Below are 15,280 nucleotides of genomic sequence, written 5' to 3'. Positions count from 1 at the left end.
CCCGTGTCCCTCCGTCTGTGTGTGTGTGTGTGTGTGTGTCTGTCTGTCTGTCGTGGGCACCTGTGTCTGTGTCCCTGCCTGTCCGAGGATGGGGTCCGGCGGCGCGGGCGGCCCCGGCTTGGCTTTGAGCCAGGCCGGCTGAAGAACAGGAGAGGCCAGGGGTCGTCCGGAGCCGGCCGGCGCCGGCCCGCGGCACCCCCCCAGCCAGTGAGCGGTCCGAGGTGGGGCGGCGTGCCATCCGGGGAGCCGAGCGGCGGCGACGCGCCCGCCAGGCCGGGGACGGGAGCGCGCCCGGGCTCCGGCGACAGCCTCCGCTCCGGGGTGCGGGAGGCGTCTTGGCCCCCACCCCCCCCGCCCGGCCCGGGGCAGGCGCCCTCCGCCACCCCGGGCGCGGCGCGGGAGGCGGTCAGTCAATCAATCAGTCGGGCCGGCAGGCGAGCATGCAGGCGGGCTGGCGCGATCGGGCGGGCGGAGGGCTGAGGAGCGGCGGGCGCCTGGCCCGGAGAGGCGCAGAGCAGGCTCTTGGGGCGCCCAGCGGCAGCCGCGGACGTCTACGGCCATACCACCCTGAACGCGCCCGATCTCGTCTGATCTCGGAAGCTAAGCAGGGTCGGGCCTGGTTAGTACTTGGATGGGAGACCGCCTGGGAATACCGGGTGCTGTAGGCTTTTTTTCCTCGGCCTTTTGCCTGCCTTCCTGTCTGTCCCTTGGCCGCCAACGCCCCCTCGACCAACGCGGCGGCGGCGGCGGCGGCGGCGGCGGCGCCCCCCTCCGGGCGACCCGTGGCATGGCCCCCGCCCCGCCGGAAGCACCGCAGGGCGCCGCGGAGCACCGAGGGCGCCGGCTGCACGGGCAGGAGGCCACACACATGCACCACCTCCTCTTCCTCTCAAGCCCTTCACCCTCGCAGCCCGCCCTTCAAGCACACCCACCCACGTCCTAGCCGGCCGCGCGTCCCAGGGCGCCGCGGGGGCCCGAAGGCGGCCGACGGAGGGGACGGGGCGACAGCAGGAACCTCGGGGCCGGGGCGGGGAGGGGGCGGTCGCTGGGGGGAGCCGGGCGGGGGCTGGATCCCGTCTCCGCAGGCCTGCGAGCCCCTCCGGGGGGCCGGGGCGGGGCTTTGGGGGCCGGGGCCGGGGCCGGGGCCGGGGCCGGGCCCGCCTGCGGGCCCTCCTCGCCCCGCCCCAATCTCCGCCCCCAGGCCCGCCCCCAGCCCCTAGCAATTCCCTGGCACCGCCCCCAGCCTCCAAGCCACCCAGCCACCCGCAACCCCCCCCACCTTCGGCCCGGGCCCGCCTGCACCTTCTCTCCGAAGGACATGCCCTGCCTCCCCCGCGGACCACCGTCCCTTCGGCCCTCAGCCACGACGTCCACGCTCCGCGGGCCCGGGACACCAGATGGCCCGACCGCCCGGGGCCTCAGGCCCCGTTGGCACCGGGCTGCGCGCTCCGCGGCCCCGCAACAGCCAAGGCCACAGCGACGCGGGGGCGGCCGGCACCCATGCCGAAAAGGGCCGCGCGCAACACAGCAAGAGACACAAGAGAGACTCGCTCCGCGCCTGGGCGTGGGCGCCGCGCACGCAACACAGGCACACGGTCCCGCGGCGGTTCGGCTGATGGGCAGGAATGGGGGCAGAACGGCATCCCTGACACCGTGGCTGCAGGGCCCGCGGCTGCCAGGGCTCCTAAGGCAGCTCCAGGGCCTGCGCCCCTCTGGCGGGGTGGCTGCCTCGCCCCCACAGGCCTTGTGGCCCAGCTCCGAGTGCCCGTGTCCCTCCGTCTGTGTGTGTGTGTGTGTGTGTCTGTCTGTCTGTCGTGGGCACCTGTGTCTGTGTCCCTGCCTGTCCGAGGATGGGGTCCGGCGGCGCGGGCGGCCCCGGCTTGGCTTTGAGCCAGGCCGGCTGAAGAACAGGAGAGGCCAGGGGTCGTCCGGAGCCGGCCGGCGCCGGCCCGCGGCACCCCCCCAGCCAGTGAGCGGTCCGAGGTGGGGCGGCGTGCCATCCGGGGAGCCGAGCGGCGGCGACGCGCCCGCCAGGCCGGGGACGGGAGCGCGCCCGGGCTCCGGCGACAGCCTCCGCTCCGGGGTGCGGGAGGCGTCTTGGCCCCCACCCCCCCCCGCCCGGCCCGGGGCAGGCGCCCTCCGCCACCCCGGGCGCGGCGCGGGAGGCGGTCAGTCAATCAATCAGTCGGGCCGGCAGGCGAGCATGCAGGCGGGCTGGCGCGATCGGGCGGGCGGAGGGCTGAGGAGCGGCGGGCGCCTGGCCCGGAGAGGCGCAGAGCAGGCTCTTGGGGCGCCCAGCGGCAGCCGCGGACGTCTACGGCCATACCACCCTGAACGCGCCCGATCTCGTCTGATCTCGGAAGCTAAGCAGGGTCGGGCCTGGTTAGTACTTGGATGGGAGACCGCCTGGGAATACCGGGTGCTGTAGGCTTTTTTTCCTCGGCCTTTTGCCTGCCTTCCTGTCTGTCCCTTGGCCGCCAACGCCCCCTCGACCAACGCGGCGGCGGCGGCGGCGGCGGCGGCGGCGGCGGCGGCGGCGGCGCCCCCCTCCGGGCGACCCGTGGCATGGCCCCCGCCCCGCCGGAAGCACCGCAGGGCGCCGCGGAGCACCGAGGGCGCCGGCTGCACGGGCAGGAGGCCACACACATGCACCACCTCCTCTTCCTCTCAAGCCCTTCACCCTCGCAGCCCGCCCTTCAAGCACACCCACCCACGTCCTAGCCGGCCGCGCGTCCCAGGGCGCCGCGGGGGCCCGAAGGCGGCCGACGGAGGGGACGGGGCGACAGCAGGAACCTCGGGGCCGGGGCGGGGAGGGGGCGGTCGCTGGGGGGAGCCGGGCGGGGGCTGGATCCCGTCTCCGCAGGCCTGCGAGCCCCTCCGGGGGGCCGGGGCGGGGCTTTGGGGGCCGGGGCCGGGGCGGGGCTTTGGGGGCCGGGGCCGGGGCCGGGGCCGGGGCCGGGGCCGGGGCCGGGCCCGCCTGCGGGCCCTCCTCGCCCCGCCCCAATCTCCGCCCCCAGGCCCGCCCCCAGCCCCTAGCAATTCCCTGGCACCGCCCCCAGCCTCCAAGCCACCCAGCCACCCGCAACCCCCCCCACCTTCGGCCCGGGCCCGCCTGCACCTTCTCTCCGAAGGACATGCCCTGCCTCCCCCGCGGACCACCGTCCCTTCGGCCCTCAGCCACGACGTCCACGCTCCGCGGGCCCGGGACACCAGATGGCCCGACCGCCCGGGGCCTCAGGCCCCGTTGGCACCGGGCTGCGCGCTCCGCGGCCCCGCAACAGCCAAGGCCACAGCGACGCGGGGGCGGCCGGCACCCATGCCGAAAAGGGCCGCGCGCAACACAGCAAGAGACACAAGAGAGACTCGCTCCGCGCCTGGGCGTGGGCGCCGCGCACGCAACACAGGCACACGGTCCCGCGGCGGTTCGGCTGATGGGCAGGAATGGGGGCAGAACGGCATCCCTGACACCGTGGCTGCAGGGCCCGCGGCTGCCAGGGCTCCTAAGGCAGCTCCAGGGCCTGCGCCCCTCCGGCGGGGTGGCTGCCTCGCCCCCACAGGCCTTGTGGCCCAGCTCCGAGTGCCCGTGTCCCTCCGTCTGTGTGTGTGTGTGTGTGTGTCTGTCTGTCTGTCGTGGGCACCTGTGTCTGTGTCCCTGCCTGTCCGAGGATGGGGTCCGGCGGCGCGGGCGGCCCCGGCTTGGCTTTGAGCCAGGCCGGCTGAAGAACAGGAGAGGCCAGGGGTCGTCCGGAGCCGGCCGGCGCCGGCCCGCGGCACCCCCCCAGCCAGTGAGCGGTCCGAGGTGGGGCGGCGTGCCATCCGGGGAGCCGAGCGGCGGCGACGCGCCCGCCAGGCCGGGGACGGGAGCGCGCCCGGGCTCCGGCGACAGCCTCCGCTCCGGGGTGCGGGAGGCGTCTTGGCCCCCACCCCCCCCGCCCGGCCCGGGGCAGGCGCCCTCCGCCACCCCGGGCGCGGCGCGGGAGGCGGTCAGTCAATCAATCAGTCGGGCCGGCAGGCGAGCATGCAGGCGGGCTGGCGCGATCGGGCGGGCGGAGGGCTGAGGAGCGGCGGGCGCCTGGCCCGGAGAGGCGCAGAGCAGGCTCTTGGGGCGCCCAGCGGCAGCCGCGGACGTCTACGGCCATACCACCCTGAACGCGCCCGATCTCGTCTGATCTCGGAAGCTAAGCAGGGTCGGGCCTGGTTAGTACTTGGATGGGAGACCGCCTGGGAATACCGGGTGCTGTAGGCTTTTTTTCCTCGGCCTTTTGCCTGCCTTCCTGTCTGTCCCTTGGCCGCCAACGCCCCCTCGACCAACGCGGCGGCGGCGGCGGCGGCGGCGGCGGCGCCCCCCTCCGGGCGACCCGTGGCATGGCCCCCGCCCCGCCGGAAGCACCGCAGGGCGCCGCGGAGCACCGAGGGCGCCGGCTGCACGGGCAGGAGGCCACACACATGCACCACCTCCTCTTCCTCTCAAGCCCTTCACCCTCGCAGCCCGCCCTTCAAGCACACCCACCCACGTCCTAGCCGGCCGCGCGTCCCAGGGCGCCGCGGGGGCCCGAAGGCGGCCGACGGAGGGGACGGGGCGACAGCAGGAACCTCGGGGCCGGGGCGGGGAGGGGGCGGTCGCTGGGGGGAGCCGGGCGGGGGCTGGATCCCGTCTCCGCAGGCCTGCGAGCCCCTCCGGGGGGCCGGGGCGGGGCTTTGGGGGCCGGGGCCGGGGCGGGGCTTTGGGGGCCGGGGCCGGGGCCGGGGCCGGGCCCGCCTGCGGGCCCTCCTCGCCCCGCCCCAATCTCCGCCCCCAGGCCCGCCCCCAGCCCCTAGCAATTCCCTGGCACCGCCCCCAGCCTCCAAGCCACCCAGCCACCCGCAACCCCCCCCACCTTCGGCCCGGGCCCGCCTGCACCTTCTCTCCGAAGGACATGCCCTGCCTCCCCCGCGGACCACCGTCCCTTCGGCCCTCAGCCACGACGTCCACGCTCCGCGGGCCCGGGACACCAGATGGCCCGACCGCCCGGGGCCTCAGGCCCCGTTGGCACCGGGCTGCGCGCTCCGCGGCCCCGCAACAGCCAAGGCCACAGCGACGCGGGGGCGGCCGGCACCCATGCCGAAAAGGGCCGCGCGCAACACAGCAAGAGACACAAGAGAGACTCGCTCCGCGCCTGGGCGTGGGCGCCGCGCACGCAACACAGGCACACGGTCCCGCGGCGGTTCGGCTGATGGGCAGGAATGGGGGCAGAACGGCATCCCTGACACCGTGGCTGCAGGGCCCGCGGCTGCCAGGGCTCCTAAGGCAGCTCCAGGGCCTGCGCCCCTCCGGCGGGGTGGCTGCCTCGCCCCCACAGGCCTTGTGGCCCAGCTCCGAGTGCCCGTGTCCCTCCGTCTGTGTGTGTGTGTGTGTGTGTCTGTCTGTCTGTCGTGGGCACCTGTGTCTGTGTCCCTGCCTGTCCGAGGATGGGGTCCGGCGGCGCGGGCGGCCCCGGCTTGGCTTTGAGCCAGGCCGGCTGAAGAACAGGAGAGGCCAGGGGTCGTCCGGAGCCGGCCGGCGCCGGCCCGCGGCACCCCCCCAGCCAGTGAGCGGTCCGAGGTGGGGCGGCGTGCCATCCGGGGAGCCGAGCGGCGGCGACGCGCCCGCCAGGCCGGGGACGGGAGCGCGCCCGGGCTCCGGCGACAGCCTCCGCTCCGGGGTGCGGGAGGCGTCTTGGCCCCCACCCCCCCCGCCCGGCCCGGGGCAGGCGCCCTCCGCCACCCCGGGCGCGGCGCGGGAGGCGGTCAGTCAATCAATCAGTCGGGCCGGCAGGCGAGCATGCAGGCGGGCTGGCGCGATCGGGCGGGCGGAGGGCTGAGGAGCGGCGGGCGCCTGGCCCGGAGAGGCGCAGAGCAGGCTCTTGGGGCGCCCAGCGGCAGCCGCGGACGTCTACGGCCATACCACCCTGAACGCGCCCGATCTCGTCTGATCTCGGAAGCTAAGCAGGGTCGGGCCTGGTTAGTACTTGGATGGGAGACCGCCTGGGAATACCGGGTGCTGTAGGCTTTTTTTCCTCGGCCTTTTGCCTGCCTTCCTGTCTGTCCCTTGGCCGCCAACGCCCCCTCGACCAACGCGGCGGCGGCGGCGGCGGCGGCGGCGGCGCCCCCCTCCGGGCGACCCGTGGCATGGCCCCCGCCCCGCCGGAAGCACCGCAGGGCGCCGCGGAGCACCGAGGGCGCCGGCTGCACGGGCAGGAGGCCACACACATGCACCACCTCCTCTTCCTCTCAAGCCCTTCACCCTCGCAGCCCGCCCTTCAAGCACACCCACCCACGTCCTAGCCGGCCGCGCGTCCCAGGGCGCCGCGGGGGCCCGAAGGCGGCCGACGGAGGGGACGGGGCGACAGCAGGAACCTCGGGGCCGGGGCGGGGAGGGGGCGGTCGCTGGGGGGAGCCGGGCGGGGGCTGGATCCCGTCTCTCCGCAGGCCTGCGAGCCCCTCCGGGGGGCCGGGGCGGGGCTTTGGGGGCCGGGGCCGGGGCGGGGCTTTGGGGGCCGGGGCCGGGGCCGGGGCCGGGCCCGCCTGCGGGCCCTCCTCGCCCCGCCCCAATCTCCGCCCCCAGGCCCGCCCCCAGCCCCTAGCAATTCCCTGGCACCGCCCCCAGCCTCCAAGCCACCCAGCCACCCGCAACCCCCCCCACCTTCGGCCCGGGCCCGCCTGCACCTTCTCTCCGAAGGACATGCCCTGCCTCCCCCGCGGACCACCGTCCCTTCGGCCCTCAGCCACGACGTCCACGCTCCGCGGGCCCGGGACACCAGATGGCCCGACCGCCCGGGGCCTCAGGCCCCGTTGGCACCGGGCTGCGCGCTCCGCGGCCCCGCAACAGCCAAGGCCACAGCGACGCGGGGGCGGCCGGCACCCATGCCGAAAAGGGCCGCGCGCAACACAGCAAGAGACACAAGAGAGACTCGCTCCGCGCCTGGGCGTGGGCGCCGCGCACGCAACACAGGCACACGGTCCCGCGGCGGTTCGGCTGATGGGCAGGAATGGGGGCAGAACGGCATCCCTGACACCGTGGCTGCAGGGCCCGCGGCTGCCAGGGCTCCTAAGGCAGCTCCAGGGCCTGCGCCCCTCCGGCGGGGTGGCTGCCTCGCCCCCACAGGCCTTGTGGCCCAGCTCCGAGTGCCCGTGTCCCTCCGTCTGTGTGTGTGTGTGTGTGTGTCTGTCTGTCTGTCGTGGGCACCTGTGTCTGTGTCCCTGCCTGTCCGAGGATGGGGTCCGGCGGCGCGGGCGGCCCCGGCTTGGCTTTGAGCCAGGCCGGCTGAAGAACAGGAGAGGCCAGGGGTCGTCCGGAGCCGGCCGGCGCCGGCCCGCGGCACCCCCCCAGCCAGTGAGCGGTCCGAGGTGGGGCGGCGTGCCATCCGGGGAGCCGAGCGGCGGCGACGCGCCCGCCAGGCCGGGGACGGGAGCGCGCCCGGGCTCCGGCGACAGCCTCCGCTCCGGGGTGCGGGAGGCGTCTTGGCCCCCACCCCCCCCGCCCGGCCCGGGGCAGGCGCCCTCCGCCACCCCGGGCGCGGCGCGGGAGGCGGTCAGTCAATCAATCAGTCGGGCCGGCAGGCGAGCATGCAGGCGGGCTGGCGCGATCGGGCGGGCGGAGGGCTGAGGAGCGGCGGGCGCCTGGCCCGGAGAGGCGCAGAGCAGGCTCTTGGGGCGCCCAGCGGCAGCCGCGGACGTCTACGGCCATACCACCCTGAACGCGCCCGATCTCGTCTGATCTCGGAAGCTAAGCAGGGTCGGGCCTGGTTAGTACTTGGATGGGAGACCGCCTGGGAATACCGGGTGCTGTAGGCTTTTTTTCCTCGGCCTTTTGCCTGCCTTCCTGTCTGTCCCTTGGCCGCCAACGCCCCCTCGACCAACGCGGCGGCGGCGGCGGCGGCGGCGGCGGCGGCGGCGGCGGCGGCGCCCCCCTCCGGGCGACCCGTGGCATGGCCCCCGCCCCGCCGGAAGCACCGCAGGGCGCCGCGGAGCACCGAGGGCGCCGGCTGCACGGGCAGGAGGCCACACACATGCACCACCTCCTCTTCCTCTCAAGCCCTTCACCCTCGCAGCCCGCCCTTCAAGCACACCCACCCACGTCCTAGCCGGCCGCGCGTCCCAGGGCGCCGCGGGGGCCCGAAGGCGGCCGACGGAGGGGACGGGGCGACAGCAGGAACCTCGGGGCCGGGGCGGGGAGGGGGCGGTCGCTGGGGGGAGCCGGGCGGGGGCTGGATCCCGTCTCCGCAGGCCTGCGAGCCCCTCCGGGGGGCCGGGGCGGGGCTTTGGGGGCCGGGGCCGGGGCGGGGCTTTGGGGGCCGGGGCCGGGGCCGGGGCCGGGCCCGCCTGCGGGCCCTCCTCGCCCCGCCCCAATCTCCGCCCCCAGGCCCGCCCCCAGCCCCTAGCAATTCCCTGGCACCGCCCCCAGCCTCCAAGCCACCCAGCCACCCGCAACCCCCCCCACCTTCGGCCCGGGCCCGCCTGCACCTTCTCTCCGAAGGACATGCCCTGCCTCCCCCGCGGACCACCGTCCCTTCGGCCCTCAGCCACGACGTCCACGCTCCGCGGGCCCGGGACACCAGATGGCCCGACCGCCCGGGGCCTCAGGCCCCGTTGGCACCAGGCTGCGCGCTCCGCGGCCCCGCAACAGCCAAGGCCACAGCGACGCGGGGGCGGCCGGCACCCATGCCGAAAAGGGCCGCGCGCAACACAGCAAGAGACACAAGAGAGACTCGCTCCGCGCCTGGGCGTGGGCGCCGCGCACGCAACACAGGCACACGGTCCCGCGGCGGTTCGGCTGATGGGCAGGAATGGGGGCAGAACGGCATCCCTGACACCGTGGCTGCAGGGCCCGCGGCTGCCAGGGCTCCTAAGGCAGCTCCAGGGCCTGCGCCCCTCCGGCGGGGTGGCTGCCTCGCCCCCACAGGCCTTGTGGCCCAGCTCCGAGTGCCCGTGTCCCTCCGTCTGTGTGTGTGTGTGTGTGTGTGTCTGTCTGTCTGTCGTGGGCACCTGTGTCTGTGTCCCTGCCTGTCCGAGGATGGGGTCCGGCGGCGCGGGCGGCCCCGGCTTGGCTTTGAGCCAGGCCGGCTGAAGAACAGGAGAGGCCAGGGGTCGTCCGGAGCCGGCCGGCGCCGGCCCGCGGCACCCCCCCAGCCAGTGAGCGGTCCGAGGTGGGGCGGCGTGCCATCCGGGGAGCCGAGCGGCGGCGACGCGCCCGCCAGGCCGGGGACGGGAGCGCGCCCGGGCTCCGGCGACAGCCTCCGCTCCGGGGTGCGGGAGGCGTCTTGGCCCCCACCCCCCCCGCCCGGCCCGGGGCAGGCGCCCTCCGCCACCCCGGGCGCGGCGCGGGAGGCGGTCAGTCAATCAATCAGTCGGGCCGGCAGGCGAGCATGCAGGCGGGCTGGCGCGATCGGGCGGGCGGAGGGCTGAGGAGCGGCGGGCGCCTGGCCCGGAGAGGCGCAGAGCAGGCTCTTGGGGCGCCCAGCGGCAGCCGCGGACGTCTACGGCCATACCACCCTGAACGCGCCCGATCTCGTCTGATCTCGGAAGCTAAGCAGGGTCGGGCCTGGTTAGTACTTGGATGGGAGACCGCCTGGGAATACCGGGTGCTGTAGGCTTTTTTTCCTCGGCCTTTTGCCTGCCTTCCTGTCTGTCCCTTGGCCGCCAACGCCCCCTCGACCAACGCGGCGGCGGCGGCGGCGGCGGCGGCGGCGGCGGCGGCGGCGGCGCCCTCCGGGCGACCCGTGGCATGGCCCCCGCCCCGCCGGAAGCACCGCAGGGCGCCGCGGAGCACCGAGGGCGCCGGCTGCACGGGCAGGAGGCCACACACATGCACCACCTCCTCTTCCTCTCAAGCCCTTCACCCTCGCAGCCCGCCCTTCAAGCACACCCACCCACGTCCTAGCCGGCCGCGCGTCCCAGGGCGCCGCGGGGGCCCGAAGGCGGCCGACGGAGGGGACGGGGCGACAGCAGGAACCTCGGGGCCGGGGCGGGGAGGGGGCGGTCGCTGGGGGGAGCCGGGCGGGGGCTGGATCCCGTCTCCGCAGGCCTGCGAGCCCCTCCGGGGGGCCGGGGCGGGGCTTTGGGGGCCGGGGCCGGGGCGGGGCTTTGGGGGCCGGGGCCGGGGCCGGGGCCGGGCCCGCCTGCGGGCCCTCCTCGCCCCGCCCCAATCTCCGCCCCCAGGCCCGCCCCCAGCCCCTAGCAATATTCCCTGGCACCGCCCCCAGCCTCCAAGCCACCCAGCCACCCGCAACCCCCCCCACCTTCGGCCCGGGCCCGCCTGCACCTTCTCTCCGAAGGACATGCCCTGCCTCCCCCGCGGACCACCGTCCCTTCGGCCCTCAGCCACGACGTCCACGCTCCGCGGGCCCGGGACACCAGATGGCCCGACCGCCCGGGGCCTCAGGCCCCGTTGGCACCGGGCTGCGCGCTCCGCGGCCCCGCAACAGCCAAGGCCACAGCGACGCGGGGGCGGCCGGCACCCATGCCGAAAAGGGCCGCGCGCAACACAGCAAGAGACACAAGAGAGACTCGCTCCGCGCCTGGGCGTGGGCGCCGCGCACGCAACACAGGCACACGGTCCCGCGGCGGTTCGGCTGATGGGCAGGAATGGGGGCAGAACGGCATCCCTGACACCGTGGCTGCAGGGCCCGCGGCTGCCAGGGCTCCTAAGGCAGCTCCAGGGCCTGCGCCCCTCCGGCGGGGTGGCTGCCTCGCCCCCACAGGCCTTGTGGCCCAGCTCCGAGTGCCCGTGTCCCTCCGTCTGTGTGTGTGTGTGTGTGTGTGTCTGTCTGTCTGTCGTGGGCACCTGTGTCTGTGTCCCTGCCTGTCCGAGGATGGGGTCCGGCGGCGCGGGCGGCCCCGGCTTGGCTTTGAGCCAGGCCGGCTGAAGAACAGGAGAGGCCAGGGGTCGTCCGGAGCCGGCCGGCGCCGGCCCGCGGCACCCCCCCAGCCAGTGAGCGGTCCGAGGTGGGGCGGCGTGCCATCCGGGGAGCCGAGCGGCGGCGACGCGCCCGCCAGGCCGGGGACGGGAGCGCGCCCGGGCTCCGGCGACAGCCTCCGCTCCGGGGTGCGGGAGGCGTCTTGGCCCCCACCCCCCCCGCCCGGCCCGGGGCAGGCGCCCTCCGCCACCCCGGGCGCGGCGCGGGAGGCGGTCAGTCAATCAATCAGTCGGGCCGGCAGGCGAGCATGCAGGCGGGCTGGCGCGATCGGGCGGGCGGAGGGCTGAGGAGCGGCGGGCGCCTGGCCCGGAGAGGCGCAGAGCAGGCTCTTGGGGCGCCCAGCGGCAGCCGCGGACGTCTACGGCCATACCACCCTGAACGCGCCCGATCTCGTCTGATCTCGGAAGCTAAGCAGGGTCGGGCCTGGTTAGTACTTGGATGGGAGACCGCCTGGGAATACCGGGTGCTGTAGGCTTTTTTTCCTCGGCCTTTTGCCTGCCTTCCTGTCTGTCCCTTGGCCGCCAACGCCCCCTCGACCAACGCGGCGGCGGCGGCGGCGGCGGCGGCGGCGGCGGCGGCGGCGGCGCCCCCCTCCGGGCGACCCGTGGCATGGCCCCCGCCCCGCCGGAAGCACCGCAGGGCGCCGCGGAGCACCGAGGGCGCCGGCTGCACGGGCAGGAGGCCACACACATGCACCACCTCCTCTTCCTCTCAAGCCCTTCACCCTCGCAGCCCGCCCTTCAAGCACACCCACCCACGTCCTAGCCGGCCGCGCGTCCCAGGGCGCCGCGGGGGCCCGAAGGCGGCCGACGGAGGGGACGGGGCGACAGCAGGAACCTCGGGGCCGGGGCGGGGAGGGGGCGGTCGCTGGGGGGAGCCGGGCGGGGGCTGGATCCCGTCTCCGCAGGCCTGCGAGCCCCTCCGGGGGGCCGGGGCGGGGCTTTGGGGGCCGGGGCCGGGGCGGGGCTTTGGGGGCCGGGGCCGGGGCCGGGGCCGGGCCCGCCTGCGGGCCCTCCTCGCCCCGCCCCAATCTCCGCCCCCAGGCCCGCCCCCAGCCCCTAGCAATTCCCTGGCACCGCCCCCAGCCTCCAAGCCACCCAGCCACCCGCAACCCCCCCCACCTTCGGCCCGGGCCCGCCTGCACCTTCTCTCCGAAGGACATGCCCTGCCTCCCCCGCGGACCACCGTCCCTTCGGCCCTCAGCCACGACGTCCACGCTCCGCGGGCCCGGGACACCAGATGGCCCGACCGCCCGGGGCCTCAGGCCCCGTTGGCACCAGGCTGCGCGCTCCGCGGCCCCGCAACAGCCAAGGCCACAGCGACGCGGGGGCGGCCGGCACCCATGCCGAAAAGGGCCGCGCGCAACACAGCAAGAGACACAAGAGAGACTCGCTCCGCGCCTGGGCGTGGGCGCCGCGCACGCAACACAGGCACACGGTCCCGCGGCGGTTCGGCTGATGGGCAGGAATGGGGGCAGAACGGCATCCCTGACACCGTGGCTGCAGGGCCCGCGGCTGCCAGGGCTCCTAAGGCAGCTCCAGGGCCTGCGCCCCTCCGGCGGGGTGGCTGCCTCGCCCCCACAGGCCTTGTGGCCCAGCTCCGAGTGCCCGTGTCCCTCCGTCTGTGTGTGTGTGTGTGTGTGTGTCTGTCTGTCTGTCGTGGGCACCTGTGTCTGTGTCCCTGCCTGTCCGAGGATGGGGTCCGGCGGCGCGGGCGGCCCCGGCTTGGCTTTGAGCCAGGCCGGCTGAAGAACAGGAGAGGCCAGGGGTCGTCCGGAGCCGGCCGGCGCCGGCCCGCGGCACCCCCCCAGCCAGTGAGCGGTCCGAGGTGGGGCGGCGTGCCATCCGGGGAGCCGAGCGGCGGCGACGCGCCCGCCAGGCCGGGGACGGGAGCGCGCCCGGGCTCCGGCGACAGCCTCCGCTCCGGGGTGCGGGAGGCGTCTTGGCCCCCACCCCCCCCGCCCGGCCCGGGGCAGGCGCCCTCCGCCACCCCGGGCGCGGCGCGGGAGGCGGTCAGTCAATCAATCAGTCGGGCCGGCAGGCGAGCATGCAGGCGGGCTGGCGCGATCGGGCGGGCGGAGGGCTGAGGAGCGGCGGGCGCCTGGCCCGGAGAGGCGCAGAGCAGGCTCTTGGGGCGCCCAGCGGCAGCCGCGGACGTCTACGGCCATACCACCCTGAACGCGCCCGATCTCGTCTGATCTCGGAAGCTAAGCAGGGTCGGGCCTGGTTAGTACTTGGATGGGAGACCGCCTGGGAATACCGGGTGCTGTAGGCTTTTTTTCCTCGGCCTTTTGCCTGCCTTCCTGTCTGTCCCTTGGCCGCCAACGCCCCCTCGACCAACGCGGCGGCGGCGGCGGCGGCGGCGGCGGCGCCCCCCTCCGGGCGACCCGTGGCATGGCCCCCGCCCCGCCGGAAGCACCGCAGGGCGCCGCGGAGCACCGAGGGCGCCGGCTGCACGGGCAGGAGGCCACACACATGCACCACCTCCTCTTCCTCTCAAGCCCTTCACCCTCGCAGCCCGCCCTTCAAGCACACCCACCCACGTCCTAGCCGGCCGCGCGTCCCAGGGCGCCGCGGGGGCCCGAAGGCGGCCGACGGAGGGGACGGGGCGACAGCAGGAACCTCGGGGCCGGGGCGGGGAGGGGGCGGTCGCTGGGGGGAGCCGGGCGGGGGCTGGATCCCGTCTCCGCAGGCCTGCGAGCCCCTCCGGGGGGCCGGGGCGGGGCTTTGGGGGCCGGGGCCGGGGCGGGGCTTTGGGGGCCGGGGCCGGGGCCGGGGCCGGGCCCGCCTGCGGGCCCTCCTCGCCCCGCCCCAATCTCCGCCCCCAGGCCCGCCCCCAGCCCCTAGCAATTCCCTGGCACCGCCCCCAGCCTCCAAGCCACCCAGCCACCCGCAACCCCCCCCACCTTCGGCCCGGGCCCGCCTGCACCTTCTCTCCGAAGGACATGCCCTGCCTCCCCCGCGGACCACCGTCCCTTCGGCCCTCAGCCACGACGTCCACGCTCCGCGGGCCCGGGACACCAGATGGCCCGACCGCCCGGGGCCTCAGGCCCCGTTGGCACCAGGCTGCGCGCTCCGCGGCCCCGCAACAGCCAAGGCCACAGCGACGCGGGGGCGGCCGGCACCCATGCCGAAAAGGGCCGCGCGCAACACAGCAAGAGACACAAGAGAGACTCGCTCCGCGCCTGGGCGTGGGCGCCGCGCACGCAACACAGGCACACGGTCCCGCGGCGGTTCGGCTGATGGGCAGGAATGGGGGCAGAACGGCATCCCTGACACCGTGGCTGCAGGGCCCGCGGCTGCCAGGGCTCCTAAGGCAGCTCCAGGGCCTGCGCCCCTCCGGCGGGGTGGCTGCCTCGCCCCCACAGGCCTTGTGGCCCAGCTCCGAGTGCCCGTGTCCCTCCGTCTGTGTGTGTGTGTGTGTGTGTCTGTCTGTCTGTCGTGGGCACCTGTGTCTGTGTCCCTGCCTGTCCGAGGATGGGGTCCGGCGGCGCGGGCGGCCCCGGCTTGGCTTTGAGCCAGGCCGGCTGAAGAACAGGAGAGGCCAGGGGTCGTCCGGAGCCGGCCGGCGCCGGCCCGCGGCACCCCCCCAGCCAGTGAGCGGTCCGAGGTGGGGCGGCGTGCCATCCGGGGAGCCGAGCGGCGGCGACGCGCCCGCCAGGCCGGGGACGGGAGCGCGCCCGGGCTCCGGCGACAGCCTCCGCTCCGGGGTGCGGGAGGCGTCTTGGCCCCCACCCCCCCCGCCCGGCCCGGGGCAGGCGCCCTCCGCCACCCCGGGCGCGGCGCGGGAGGCGGTCAGTCAATCAATCAGTCGGGCCGGCAGGCGAGCATGCAGGCGGGCTGGCGCGATCGGGCGGGCGGAGGGCTGAGGAGCGGCGGGCGCCTGGCCCGGAGAGGCGCAGAGCAGGCTCTTGGGGCGCCCAGCGGCAGCCGCGGACGTCTACGGCCATACCACCCTGAACGCGCCCGATCTCGTCTGATCTCGGAAGCTAAGCAGGGTCGGGCCTGGTTAGTACTTGGATGGGAGACCGCCTGGGAATACCGGGTGCTGTAGGCTTTTTTTCCTCGGCCTTTTGCCTGCCTTCCTGTCTGTCCCTTGGCCGCCAACGCCCCCTCGACCAACGCGGCGGCGGCGGCGGCGGCGGCGGCGGCGCCCCCCTCCGGGCGACCCGTGGCATGGCCCCCGCCCCGCCGGAAGCACCGCAGGGCGCCGCGGAGCACCGAGGGCGCCGGCTGCACGGGCAGGAGGCCACACACATGCACCACCTCCTCTTCCTCTCAAGCCCTTCACCCTCGCAGCCCGCCCTTCAAGCACACCCACCCACGTCCTAGCCGGCCGCGCGTCCC

General features: G+C 76.1%; 9 non-coding genes across 9 annotated transcripts; all 9 read left to right on the top strand.

Moving 5' to 3' along the window:
• The first annotated feature begins 549 nt into the window (after window positions 1-549).
• Window positions 550-668, top strand: LOC140597149 (5S ribosomal RNA). Its single transcript, XR_011999016.1, has one exon. It is a non-coding gene; the product is annotated as a 5S ribosomal RNA (ribosomal RNA).
• A 1,644-nt stretch (window positions 669-2,312) lies between these two features.
• LOC140597148 (5S ribosomal RNA) lies at window positions 2,313-2,431 on the top strand. The gene has a single exon (XR_011999015.1). It is a non-coding gene; the product is annotated as a 5S ribosomal RNA (ribosomal RNA).
• Window positions 2,432-4,127: 1,696 nt separating this feature from the next.
• LOC140597147 (5S ribosomal RNA) lies at window positions 4,128-4,246 on the top strand. The gene has a single exon (XR_011999014.1). It is a non-coding gene; the product is annotated as a 5S ribosomal RNA (ribosomal RNA).
• A 1,663-nt stretch (window positions 4,247-5,909) lies between these two features.
• LOC140597146 (5S ribosomal RNA) lies at window positions 5,910-6,028 on the top strand. Its single transcript, XR_011999013.1, has one exon. It is a non-coding gene; the product is annotated as a 5S ribosomal RNA (ribosomal RNA).
• A 1,665-nt stretch (window positions 6,029-7,693) lies between these two features.
• Window positions 7,694-7,812, top strand: LOC140597145 (5S ribosomal RNA). Its single transcript, XR_011999012.1, has one exon. It is a non-coding gene; the product is annotated as a 5S ribosomal RNA (ribosomal RNA).
• Window positions 7,813-9,492: 1,680 nt separating this feature from the next.
• LOC140597143 (5S ribosomal RNA) lies at window positions 9,493-9,611 on the top strand. The gene has a single exon (XR_011999010.1). It is a non-coding gene; the product is annotated as a 5S ribosomal RNA (ribosomal RNA).
• A 1,679-nt stretch (window positions 9,612-11,290) lies between these two features.
• On the top strand, window positions 11,291-11,409 carry LOC140597142 (5S ribosomal RNA). Its single transcript, XR_011999009.1, has one exon. It is a non-coding gene; the product is annotated as a 5S ribosomal RNA (ribosomal RNA).
• A 1,680-nt stretch (window positions 11,410-13,089) lies between these two features.
• On the top strand, window positions 13,090-13,208 carry LOC140597141 (5S ribosomal RNA). Its single transcript, XR_011999008.1, has one exon. It is a non-coding gene; the product is annotated as a 5S ribosomal RNA (ribosomal RNA).
• A 1,663-nt stretch (window positions 13,209-14,871) lies between these two features.
• LOC140597140 (5S ribosomal RNA) lies at window positions 14,872-14,990 on the top strand. Its single transcript, XR_011999007.1, has one exon. It is a non-coding gene; the product is annotated as a 5S ribosomal RNA (ribosomal RNA).
• Window positions 14,991-15,280: the final 290 nt, after the last annotated feature.

The sequence above is a fragment of the Vulpes vulpes genome, unplaced genomic scaffold, assembly GCF_048418805.1.
Source record: "Vulpes vulpes isolate BD-2025 unplaced genomic scaffold, VulVul3 u000000688, whole genome shotgun sequence".
In the NCBI taxonomy this organism is placed as follows: domain Eukaryota; kingdom Metazoa; phylum Chordata; class Mammalia; order Carnivora; family Canidae; genus Vulpes; species Vulpes vulpes.
This window is presented reverse-complemented; position numbering and strand designations above follow the sequence as displayed.